Below are 13,545 nucleotides of genomic sequence, written 5' to 3'. Positions count from 1 at the left end.
ATCTAGTTCAGGGGTTCTCAACTAGTTTGGCAATGGGACCCACATTTTTACATGGTCATCAAGCCGCGACCCAAAATTTTAGGAACTATAATATAGTTTTAGGAATTATAATTAATTAGTATTTATTTGTTAATGTACACAAGTAGTGACAGATAAATCATAAGAAAATCACCCAAACTTACAAATAAACAATACTTTATTGCTGTCATTTAACAAATTATACAAATATTACAGAGTAAAAACGTCAAATACTGTAAACAGTGGTTAGGGTGAGGTAAAGTTCAGTTACCATTAACTAAACTGATCTGATTAAAAAACATTAACACTGATCCTGTTGAACAGAACAAACCAGCAAGTTAAAGTAAATTTGTTAAAACAATCATAATCATTTTTATAATAATCTCCAGTTATTTGCTCTTCAGCTTTTGTGTGAGCTTTCTTGGCCTTTGCTATACGGTGAGCACAGTAAGATGCGCGGAGTGCCTGTACTTGTTTTAAATAGGAAGATGTTAGGCACTTTTGTGATGCTCTCAGCTATTGGAGTCGTCTTTGAAAATAGTTCACAGGTTTGACCTTGCAACTGGGATGTTTGGTTTCTAAATGTTGTTTTAATTTAGAAGGTTTCATGCTGTGAGAGCACCTCACTACACACTGATGTTTTAAGCCTTTTTTGTTGTCACTAAATCCACACTTTACATTTTCAGGGCCATACTTGCGCCCTGACATATTTGTTGCTATAATTAAATTAAATTTCACATTTCAAACGGTATGGTTGTCGCACGCGCATTTCAAAATAAAAGTCTGATATAAGCAAAAAAAAAAGTACAAAATTAAACTTTTGTTGTTTTATTGATCACACACCCCGCGACCCACTGAAAATATTCAACTCACCAGTTGAGAAACACTTATCTAGTTGATCATTTGGAAGGAGATGTGTCTTATATGACAGGCAAAGGCCTCTAGATTAAGCTGATTTTAACCTAATAAAATATGATCATGCCTTGATTTTTAATGATTTCATTAGGACAGTAAGGTCTGACTTTGTTTAGAGAAATGTCTTGTCACTTAACAGAAATAGTGTCCAGTATAGAATTTAAAGTCATGCAGCAGTGGAAACAGAATGAATAGTGTGTGTGACTCCCATGAGCTTGGAGGACTGCATCCATACATCTCTGCAATGGCTCAACTTATTAATAAAGTCATCTGGAATGGAAAAAGAAAGGGTTCTTGCAGGACTCCCAGAGTTCATCAAGATCCTTTGGATTCATCTTTAATGCCTTCTCCTCCATCTTACCCCAGACATGCTCAATAATGTTCATGTCTGACAATTTGACCAGAAAACAGGGTCTACTAGTACTAGAACACCAAGGTACAAGATCAAAGGAGATCAAATCAAAAGCTCAGGCTGGCCACTTGAAATACTCGCATTCAGGCGCACCCGACAGAGGCGATCCATTGGACTTAAAATGAAGCAGTCGCTTTCCCACCAGTATGAACCTGTTCATGCAGGCCCACTCTGGAAATTTCACTGTTCCTCGAGCAGTGACGAGCGGCAATCATTGTCTAGAGGTCCTTGGATAAAAGGCTGCTATTTATGTGCCAGATGGTGTTCTTCTGACGACGCACAAACAGAGAGAGCGAGTGCGATGTTCTCTCCGTGTTTGGGTTTAATGCTGTACGTGCTCTTTCACAGTCCTTTTGAAGCAAACAGAAGAAAATCAACCCACATACTATACTAAAATGAAACTGCTGTGACTCCAGACGGAGGGAAAAGGGTAGATCAGATCTCAAAATCTAGAGTTATTTATGTTTCAATGACCAAGCAGTCATCATCTTCAGTTAAATTGTATATATGCAAGTCAACTCTAAAAACTCTGAAGCATCTATTGAAAATCAGGTCACCTCCAAGGCACTGCAAGAGTCCAGTCCTTTGGTATATCTGGAAGCTGGATGTTTACACTCAAGCCAAGAGGTCAAGATCAGGCCTTTAATTTTCACCCCTTGCTGGGCATTTTTAAACACCATCATCTGGTTAAAATGCTACTCCAATGGGCTTTGATTTTGAAGAAATACTTTTTAAAGGTTCAGGACACCCTGGAGAACTTTTTTTATTTTTATATTAACAGATTTGTGTGTGTTGAGCATCAGTTAAGACGATGTTAGCACCTGTCAGCTTTAATTGTGGAGAAAACTGGAGAATGTTGAGCTTTTGTCAGCTCATTTCAGCTTCCGGGTTTAAAATGATTTTTGGGGCGGGATCAAAATCGGCGACGTAGCGCAGTACTGCAAGTGCAATGATGACGCGTCGGTTTCTCATTATTACTCATAGCAGAGTTTTCTTATCCTATGAGAAGAGCCGGCTGCTTAATTATTCATGAGAGCACGTGCTTTCCGAAAGACCTGCGAGTTTCTAGCAAGCTGTGAGACACAGACCCACGGCACGCAGTAGCCGTTCATGAAGGCTCTTATGTGTTTGTTTCCATGATCCACGGGGTTTGTTGCATGTTTTTTCCCCGCGATCTTGTCAGGGCCGATCATACAACAAAGCTGTGTGTGTGCTGCAAGCATTTTTGTCGGGAGAGCAGCGCGAGAATTGAAGAATGGCGGACGTTGACTTTTATCAGGAGTTCATTCACATTCAGACACATCGCCGTGCTGCTGTGCTTGCCTAAATCCTCTATATTACCAGCAGGGCTAATGGTTAAAATAGACAGGTCAGGAGACCTGCTGCACAGAGTCTGCATTCAGATCTATAATTTAGACCCGGGGATCGAGGGAGAATCCTCATTTATAGTGTTTACATGAACACACTTATCTTTATAATGATATAAATTGTGGTTATGTGTATATGAAATTACGAATAACAAATGTAGCAGGGCATTAAATTACTGTTTATTTCTTTGCATTTTAACTTTGCGAACTATAAACTCATGGTCTCCTCATGGTTTGTGTCTCATTTTGTGAGCTAACTGCCAACAACAGTTCACTCCCCTTCTCCCCTGCTGGCCACGCCCACTCCTGCCCCGTGCTCGCGGAGCTCCACGCCCATTAATCATGCATCTTTTGAAAAAACTCTGAAGTAGACTTTAACCGAAAGTGGGGGGTGTCATGGCCCTTTAAAGCAACACAAATGTTATCTGAGGTCAGCAGCAAAGATGGCAGATATCAAATATTTGGAATATTTCTAGCATTGCTGTGCTCCAGCCAAGCAACAACGAACGGGAACATCAAACTTCTCTAAGCATTACAGTCCTCTGTGCTACAAATGTGTAACACTGAGAAAACCCAAACACACTTTATCTGTTATCCCTTATTTAGATTTAGATTTTTCTTGTAGCCCCAACACAGAATGTACATCAAGATATTATACCATACACACACATAAACTATTATATTAATGCTATATCCTAAGTATTCTTAAAATGATCATTAATTGAGATTATATCATGTTTGCTCTCCACACCAACAGTGATGAATTCAATAAATAAAGGTCGCCTAGTCAGCACACCCTTCAGGCAAGTAAATGAAAATGGAGTTTGGTGGACACAAACACAGATGCCCAAATCCTCTCTGAGCTTGTTGGATATTCCACTTATCCTGTTAAACTTATCCGAAATCGAGTGCATACTACATACTACTCGTTAACTACAGCGCACGAGCAAGGAAAACCAATGCTCCAGACTGACTTGCCACGCATGATTGTGCAATATGTTAATAAACTGAAATGTTTTATGGAATATATGCAGTCAACGTTGTAGCATTAGATGCACTAAACCCTTATAAGGCCGTGGTTTTTATCAGGCGAGCGGATATATAATAGCCAAGGCCAAACAGCAAAGGGTTTGAGTGACTTTTTCCATGAGCACATGGAATATTAGACATAACATATGATAATGGGGATAAAACTGAACACAGAAAAAGTGACAAAAGGCTTGAACCATACACCTAGAAACAATTTAAAACCACATCTACTTCAAACTTTAGGACAAAACAAGCTTAAAGATGTCATTTACTCACTGTTTACTCTCGCTCAAGTGTTTTCATGAGTACTGCTGAACACCAAATGAAGATAATTTGAAGGTGAAAACCTGTAACCATTGACTTTCATATAAATATTATGGAAGTCAATGGTTACAGGTTTTTTGAATATTTCAAAACATCTTCTGTGTATGTTTTTTCATATTAAATATTACTTAATGATACAATTCTGACTGCATAATCGAGCTGCTCCAGAGTTTGATGTCAGAAATGTTAGAAACCTGTAACCATTGACTTCTATGATAAGAAGAAAAAAATACTAGTTAAGTCAATGGTTAGAGCTTGCCCGAATTTCTCATAATAACTTTGTGTTAAACAGAAGAAACAAACTCATGAGGACTTCTTAAGCTTAACGGAACTATTTCTTTAACCATAACTATCAGCCAAAAGGAATTAAACATATTCAGATAAAGCTCACGACTCTCAGTGTATCAGTGCCCTCGTCTTGCTAATTTTGGCTTGAGAGCAGATGGTAGCAGCCTTTTTAGAATCATCAATGTGCCCGACGCTCAATCATCCCCGTTGCTCCGCATGAGGAACAAACAGCAGCTCGCCATACAGAGACATGAGAATGAAAATGAGAAGGATCTTATTACTCCAGCCGGTCACCAATCCCTAATTCATAAGAGGCGAGATTTAAAGACAGCAAGACAACCCAAAGAAGGCCTCATCTCTCATCTTCAAATCCAAAATAGCAACATCAAAAATAAGCACTGAGACGTATGGTTTCATCACGAATGTTTAGGCAAGCGTGCATTTCATTCAGTCCCATTCATTTCATTATCTAATCCCGTCCTCTTCAAGAGCAAGAACGCATCTGATCTTCAGTGATGCAGAAGAGGAGGAAACTTCATTCAGCTTTATGTTGGCCAATGGATGAGCGTGAAAGTGCGACAGAAGCCTCAAGCAGAAATCCTAGGAAAGAAGCAATGCGCTGATTTATCAACTCTGGCATATGAGCAGTGCAAACATTATAGGTCTTGGCTAACTGCAAACACTGGTATTTGACGTGTAATAAAAACAAAAGTCGTGGTTCAGCATTAAAGGAATAGTCCTCCTATAAATAATACAATTCTTGTTCGTTTACCCAGGATATGGATGATGGAAGGATGATTTTTTTGGCTGAAACTGTCATTTTTGATGAATTTTACAATTATATGAGTTACTCAGGATTTCTGAAGCGACACAATCAACCGGCGCAAGAAACTGAGCGATATTTATAATATTAGTGAGTAGATCTGCACAATTCATCGTTATTAAACCGTAATCGCGATTTGAAGGAGTGCAACTTTCAAACTGTAAAAGCTGCTATTACTACAGTAACAAGCTTATAGTTTTTGACAGTTCTGACAGTTTGTAAAACATTATCCTGAACAATGTGAATATGAAAAATATAACACTGTGAAGGATTTGAATATATTTGTATATAAGATTTAATATTTAATTCATTTAATTGAATTTACAATACCAGAGTTATTTTCTTAATTTGTCATGACAGTAGGGTTGGGCTGATAGACGATGCCACTGTCCATCGCCGATGGCCAATAGACAACCCAATTCCGAGTCGGCATCACCGATCCTCCGTCTCGCCCCAGTCCCGAAAAATACACACTCAGGCCCCGTTTACACTAATACGTCTTAGTGTTAAAACGCCATTTTAGAACAAAAATGATTCACACCCACACCTTGTTTTACCTAGCATTTTTGAACAGCCCTCCATCCGCTGAAAACACACATCACGTGACAACACACACACACACACACTGTCATGCGCTACTCTGAGCTCCACAGAGCAGTGCTTGTCGGACAGTTTATCAAGGATGTACTGCTGGATTGCGTCTCACTATAGTTGTTAAACGTGATATTCAGACATCCCAAGTCTCCTGGAAGTTCTAGGAGAGACATGTGCGGGACTCGAGTAATAATCTCCCTGAAATCGCGCGTCTCTCTCCCGGTCTTCAAATAAGTCACGAACCCTTCTCACCCCCAGATCCCTCCTGGCTCTTCAGACATGTAGTAAGTAGTAATAGGGTGTATGCAGAAGTATGCTAGAAGACTAAATTTGCCAGTAACCTGGGTTAAGCGCTTCCGGTGAACTGTATACTTTTGCAAAATCTACGTGTTTAGGGTCTGTTTTCTTTAAAAATCCACGATTTCTCCACTGGCTGAGTGATATCCGATATAAAGTGGGTCTCAGATTGTATAAGAAGCACTTAAATTCCATTTCCCCCCCACCATGTCGTTATATTTCACCTCAGCATATTCAATGGAGCTTCTGCGCTAGCCTTGATTCTGAATGGCTTTTTGCCTCGTTTTACCTTTGAGCAACTAAATGAGCGGCAAAGTCTATTTAACTGATGATTGTATCAGTTTATTATTGTAAATAATAAAACTTATTGTATTTTATTTACATCACAACATCGATGCTGTAAAAGGAACCTTATAAAATGCAAAAAAGTCGCATTAACCTTTCACCGCAAGTTTATCAGCATGGGAAGAAACACTAGCTTGGCATATACCTTATAATGAAGATCCTTCGCTTTGTAATATGCACGTTTTTATTAAATGTTTGACATAAATATTCTCAACCGAAACAGCCGAAAAAACAGCCAATAGTGCATCATATTAATTCATCACAGCTGTCAATGTTAAGCTCAGCCGCGTTAAATAAAAAGCAAATGAAAAGAATCTTAAAAGGAGGCGGGGCATCACAGACAATAGAGAGCGTTTGATTGGTCAGAAGATTTGATGAGAATCTGAAGCATGAGCTAACAAAAACAATCGGCGATCCATATATACAGAAATGACAAACTACAATTTTTTGATGTTTATATGGTCTATATGTGAATTTTATTACCGTTTTGCCTTATTTAGCCTGTAGACAGTCTTAAAGCTAAAATACTGATACTAACATTGAAAATACTTTATTTTCATTTTATGGCAAATTATTGGTTTGCTTCATTAGACCATGAATTAATGCACATATCAGTCATATCAGCAAAAATCTATTTCTCTATGGAGAAAATGGGTGATGTTTTTAACCTCTGGAACCAAAATGTTGCACTCTCAGTGTTTGGAGCAGGGAAAAGCATGACATCATTAATTGTGACGTTCATTGAAATGTCACCAAATCAACTACTCAATCGAGCCACAAATTGATCTCAGGAGAACTGTTCTGGGTCATGAGCTGATCGAAACGGTCTGCTCAAACACTTTCAGATCGTGACATGGACATTCTGTGCAATCAGATGGATCGCTCTGTCCCATGTTGTCAGGGTTGTTCAGGAACACAAGTGTGACCTTGAAGAAAAGTAACAAGCCACCCCAAAACTAAAGTATTTTCAACCCCACACAAGATCAGAAGAATTAAATGCAAAAATCCGACTCCACTTGTTTGATCTGCCGAGGTGATTGTGGTCTGAAAGAAAAACGATGGACTGCAATTTAGGAAAACATAGCCACTACAAAGACAGTCTAGGGTTTCCTGAAATTATAGGTTTATGTGGACAGGCTGCTGCAAATAGATATTTCACCCAACCAAATATGTAATTAAGAACACAACCCAGTGCCATAAAGGTCATTTTTAGGTTTGCCTTATTTCTGCCTCACTTTGAATTATTAAGAGAAAGAACAATTCCTTCACACTTAAGTTTTCAAAGACATTTAACAGTAAACTCAGCACTGTGTTCAAACTACTTAGTTAAATTGAGCAGAAACAACACAATTCTTGAGTTTTTTGGGGGGACAAAGTCATTATTTTATGTTTAATTCACTTCAATTTGCAAAAACTAGTAAGCTAACTTAATTCCTTTGTGTTGTCTCAACACAAATGGATTGTGTGGAACCCAGCGTTTCTTAAAGTGCAGTTTGAGAGACTGAAAAGGCAGGTTTCAAGCAAATGTTCAAATGAATCTGCAAAGTAAAAGGAAAAAGTGTACAGACTAATGACTGAATAGCAAGAACAAGAACCTAATTGCTGCATCAGTCCACTGTTTTTGTTTAATCTCCATGCTTAAACAATATTAAAAAAGCACAGACTGAGACTACAAAATGTACACTGACAAGATTATGTCAGCAAAATTTAAACAATTTATATATGCTGAATTTAGACAAATTAAATTTAGTAATGTTCAACTTCATTTGTTTGTTTAAATTCAACCCAAATCAATTGTTTACAACCACTTAACTTAAATGAGAATTGTAAATCCAAGGAATCATCGTTTAATAATTATTTTCAATGTAGTTAAGATCACTGAAATCAAGGTAATGTGTACTAAAAGCCCATGCATGTCCACAGCTGTGGTCTGTAGTAGGTATTTTTGTGCTAGTAGAAAGAAAAAGGAAGAGAAATGATGGTGGCTTTTCTTACCCCTTTGTGGGAGTCTTTTGTGATGCAGCAGTTTTTGAACACAATGAAGGTTCTTTGTGAGGGGCTGATTCAGGGGTCTAGAGTGCATTCCTCAGCCGTGGAGTCCAGTTCAGGGTTAACTCGTTTAAAACCCGAAACCCTTCGCACAGCAGGCTGACACGAACAGCATTAGAAATCATCCACTTCATATCCAGCAGCATAAATCCATTGACTTATCACTTTTTGTCAATGGAAAAGCTTTTCTCATACACTTGGCAGCACGTTTCTGGCTAACTTTTGACCTGTGCTTTAATCTTTCGCTTGCTCAATTGATGCGAATTCACTCTTTCGTTCTACAACTTCTCAAATATGAATTGATTCAGCGAGCAAATGCATAAACCAATGGGATTAACATGTTCTCTTGGGATTTTATTTCACAATCTTTCTAAAGCCAAAGAGCAAGAATAAATAACCGACTGCCATGTAGAGAGCTTGGACTTGGTGTTCCTGTTTCATACGTCCACCCGTACAATCCGATAATAGCTGGCTGTCTCAACAGATTTGCATCTGGGATGCCTATTTTGACTTTTCTAGCCCTGATATTAAAAGGCTTACGCGTGAAAAAAAACAGGACACGCAAGTCACAGATTGCTCTCCGTCAGCTTATCAAATGATTGCACGGAAACATCTCCTGCGCAGGTTTTTAGAAAATGGAAATGACATATGGCGGAACATCCCGCATATTCCGCCGGAATAAAAGAAATCAAATTTGATGTCATATAAAATTGTAGCTTAACTTGAGAAGAATGAAACAATATGGAAAGTTTGAGTTGAACCAGGCTTCTAAAGTCAAGGTGAAGCTCACAAACAAGTCGAGCATTTCAACAGCTGTATTCTACACAGACTGTAAATCTACTATATTTTCTAACTAAAAACAATACTGACACTGTTTTGCAAGCATAAAACAACCTGCCCTATAATATGTAATAGAATTAAATGTAACTTAATAAACTGGAAGCATAAACTCTGCATCACTATGATCAGATACTTTCATTCTACTATTCAATTAAAAAAAACGGCAGCTGTGGTTGCCAGTACTTTACCGTTAAAAACGCGGTACAAACCGTAATTTTTCATTTTTACGGTAAATTACCGTATTTTATTAATTTATAGAGCTAATATATCTGTATTTTGAATGATCAACATCTACACATCTTTTGTTACACAGTTAGACACGTTAGCACAGCCACATGCAGGTGGTGATGAGGAAGTTACAAAATGAGCCAATGCTCATCACAATCCCCTTTTCCCACAAGCAGAAAAGAGTATCAGCATATAGAAGGTGCTCAGTGTCATTCACACAGCTACTAAACACCAGTATGGCAACACGCATAAAGTTAAAGTCATGAAATAAACATTGTTTATCATCATTAGATGTAACATAAATCTCTAATGTACATAACTGATGGGGAAACAACTAAAAAGATCCATAATAATGTCTACCAAATGCATAAAAAGTTATGTGCCATGCAGGGAATTCTGGAAAAGTCAATTTACGGTTATTCCCCGTATATATTAAGGTAACATACCGTTAACCAGGTTACGAATTTTTACTGTAGCATTTTTACAGTTTTTTACCGTTGAAATCACAGCCATTTTTTACACTGTATAAATTCTGCTCTGAGTGAACCGATTGGATTTTTTTTTTCTTCATTTTTAAGCGCTGACTTGAGATAAAGTACATTTTGATTTTTGGGTGAACTATCCCTTTAAGAGAATATGAAGGAGTGGTCTGTCACACATCCACTTGACTAAACAGCAGTGAGCTGGCACATTTGTGTTTGGCTGTCTTGCTCTCACCGTTGCCTCCACAATGCACAGAGTCATTAAGCGGCTGGAAAAGGAGACTCTGGGTGATTTCAGGTGAGCGAGCCCTGCCGCCTGTGGGAAAGAGAAATCTCAGCTGTGCCCTTTAAAGTGTTAGCTGGTCCCGGTTGAAGTGCACCATTAGGGTTGCTGCCAAGGACACAGAGTCATGGATGAGTGTTTGAGAGCAAGTGAAGATGATTCAGAAAGCGTGCTGTTATCAGTTAGCGGGTATAAAGTACAAAATGTGCAGTTCAGTGTAGAGCGATATGACAAAAATATCATATCATGATACAAGTCCTCTCATATCCGGATATAATGATATTGACCCATCAGCCACTTTATTAGGTACACCCATCCAACTGCTGATTAATGCAAATGTACTTTGGGCATGTAGACATGGTCAAGACAATGCAGTTCAAATCAATGAAGTTTCTTGAACATGACAATAAGTTCACTGAACTCGAATGGCCTCCACAGTCACCAGATCTCAATCCAATAGAGCACCTTTGGGATGTGGTGGAAGAGGAGATTCGTATCATGAATCTGCAGCAACTGCGTGATGCTATCATGTCAATATAGACAAAAATCTCTGAGGAATGTTTCCAGTAGCTTGTTGAATCTATGCCACGAAGGATTACGGCAGTTCTAAAGGCAAAGTGGGTCCAACCGCAGAACTAGTACGGTGTACCTAATAAAGTGGCCGGTGAGTGTAGATAATTCATTAAAATAATAATAGTAAATATGATAAACATAAGAAAACTAAATTCTCTCTTAAAAATCTTATTATTTATAATTTATTACGAACTGTCTAGATTTGTCTAAGTTGTGTTATAACATAAAATGTAATATTTACTATGCCACATACTTATGATAAATATACTTTATACCCTCTCAATAGTTGTATTATTATTATTAACATTTGGAATACATATAATCTATTTAGCTACATTTAGCATGACAAAATATTAAATAATAATAAGTTTAATAAGTAGCAGTAGTAATTATTTTTATTATAAAAATATACTCAAACTGTTGTACATCACAACCTAATAGCATTTAACTTCAATCAATTTTTTAAATAGATATTGACCACATGTAAAATGACTATTATTTTGTCATTTATGTGATCATATTTCTCACTTTATTTAAAACTTCAGGGTAAATCTGTGCCAAAACATTGTAAGAACTAAAATAAACATTTATAAAATATAAAACACTTCAGATATGAATAATTACAGGTCCACCATGAAAATCAAACAATGTTAAATGAAATGCAAAATACTGTTTAAATGTTTTAACAACTCGACATCTCCTAATGTTGGTGTTTTAGTTTATTTGGTTTATATACATCACAATTATTAGGATTTAGTTATTTCCATTTGACAACGTCTTAGTTATGCTTGCTTCATAGTATATTTTTTGGATTGTTTTAATTTAAAGTTTTGACAATTTTAACATTTGTTTTGGCTACTTTTGCTGCTATTCTAATTTATGTACACTGTGCCTGCAAAATAAACAAATAAATAAAATGAAATTAAACTTGTATTTTCAAAATTGCGCATTTCTGATGATGCTCTTTTTCATGTTTTTGTCTGCAACCTCATAATGGGGTGTAATAATGCATTTACATGACCTTAAACAACTTTGTGACAGCATCAAATAAAAGACATACATTTTAATATGGAGTGATGGAATTTTTTATTTTGTTTGTGTATATCGTCATATTATCAAATTGAGGGCAGCATGGTGGCTCACTGGTTAGCAATGTCGCCTAACAAAGAAAGTTGATGGTTCGGGTGCCAACAGGGCCAGTTGGCATTTCTGTGTGGAGTTTGCATGTTCTCGCCGTGTTGGTGTGGGTTTCCTCCAGGTGTTCCAGCTTCCCCCACAGTCCAAAGACATGCGCTTTAGGTAAATTGAATAAACTAATATGGCCGTAGTGTATGAATGTAAAAGTGTATGGGTGTTTCCCATCCGAGTACTGGTTTGCGGCTGGAAGGGAATCCACTGAGTAAAACATATGCTGGATAAGTTCATTTCGCTGTGGTGACCCCTGATTAATAAAGGGACTAAGCCGAAGGAAAATGAATGAATGTTGTCAGACAGCACAGCCCAGGGTTAGTGCATCGCTCCCTTATAGCTCTAGTTTCCAAAAGTGCCACTTACATGAGAGCACGTCTAGTTTATTGCACATGTGTGGTCCTTTTTCTTAAGCTCTTAAGACCATAAGTGGCCCAAAGAATATGGTGACAGAGGAATTCTCTGAGGTTTGCCATCATTTACACACAGAAGTGCAGATAAACTCAAGCAGGTTCAGTGTACAGGCCAGTCTCTCTGGTTCCATTCCACATTAATCAAAGTCTCCAAACTTCACACCATGGTGAGAAATATTTTCCTGTCAACTGCTCTCTGAAATCTCAGCACACGTCACATGAGCAATGAGGAACTTGGTCTAGAGGAAACTGGAATGGAGACACGTACCAAACGTACTGCAGGTCTCCTCAACCCCGCTCTTAGATCTCTCCCAGGAAAGGAGTAAACATCATTATAGGCTAAAAATATTAAGGACCCAAACAAGCTTGCTCAATAGTTGGCAGTATGTTTGACAACATGATATCATCACACAGGTTTAAATAGACAGTTGTTTGTGTGCACTGTTTATTAAGTTGAGTCCAATCATATGAGATTATTTGAATGTTAAAATAAAAGACTGATTAAACACAATGAACCCAAATTAACACATGCTTTAGTCTGTGACACTTTCATATTCCTGAAGATCCACACACGAGCTGTTTGGAAATGAACTGGCAGATTTTTCAGTGGTGTCAGTTTAAATATTTGGTGTGCATCTGTAACGGAGGCCAGCTAGTAAGTGCTGTGAAGGTAAACCTCACTCCTCTGACCTGTAAAGGTGCTCTAGCAACAGAAGCTAGAGGCCATGTTCTTTAGCCTCCTTGTTAGAGCAACCTACTCCCATGGAGAAGGTCACCGGTTTGATACCAGCTCGGAGCGGGTTGGGTGGCGTAGGACCGGTGGGGTTACACATCTACTATAGGTTCCAACACTTTTGTTCAAGTAAACTTGAGTTTTTATTTTTATTTTTTTTAGTTTTTAACCAAAACTACCTAGCATGAACACCATTAGGTACTAATACTTGTATTAATACAAAAAAGGTCAAATTTATTTAATAATAATAATAATAATGCAATCAATTTTGGAATAAATAAAACAAACCAACTAGCTGGCTCAGGTTAGCCAAATATGACTTCTGTCCTAAACTGATTCAACTG

At 37.8% G+C, this 13,545-nt stretch overlaps 1 protein-coding gene and 1 long non-coding RNA gene across 3 annotated transcripts in view; both read right to left on the bottom strand.

Moving 5' to 3' along the window:
- The window catches only part of ahcyl2b (adenosylhomocysteinase like 2b), a 68,785-nt gene that overhangs the window by 42,778 nt on the left and 12,462 nt on the right, over nt 1-13,545 (bottom strand).
- On the bottom strand, nt 676-10,415 carry LOC148679901 (uncharacterized). Its single transcript, XR_015942207.1, has 4 exons — nt 8,073-10,415; nt 6,112-7,913; nt 5,703-6,032; nt 676-5,623 (listed from the first exon to the last, which is right to left on the bottom strand). It is a non-coding gene; the product is annotated as an uncharacterized LOC148679901 (long non-coding RNA).

Source organism: Danio rerio, chromosome 4, assembly GCF_052040795.2.
Source record: "Danio rerio strain M-AB ecotype USA chromosome 4, GRCz13ab, whole genome shotgun sequence".
Lineage (NCBI taxonomy): Eukaryota > Metazoa > Chordata > Actinopteri > Cypriniformes > Danionidae > Danio > Danio rerio.
The sequence above is the reverse complement of the archived record's forward strand: the minus strand, read 5'-3'. Positions and strand labels throughout refer to the sequence as shown.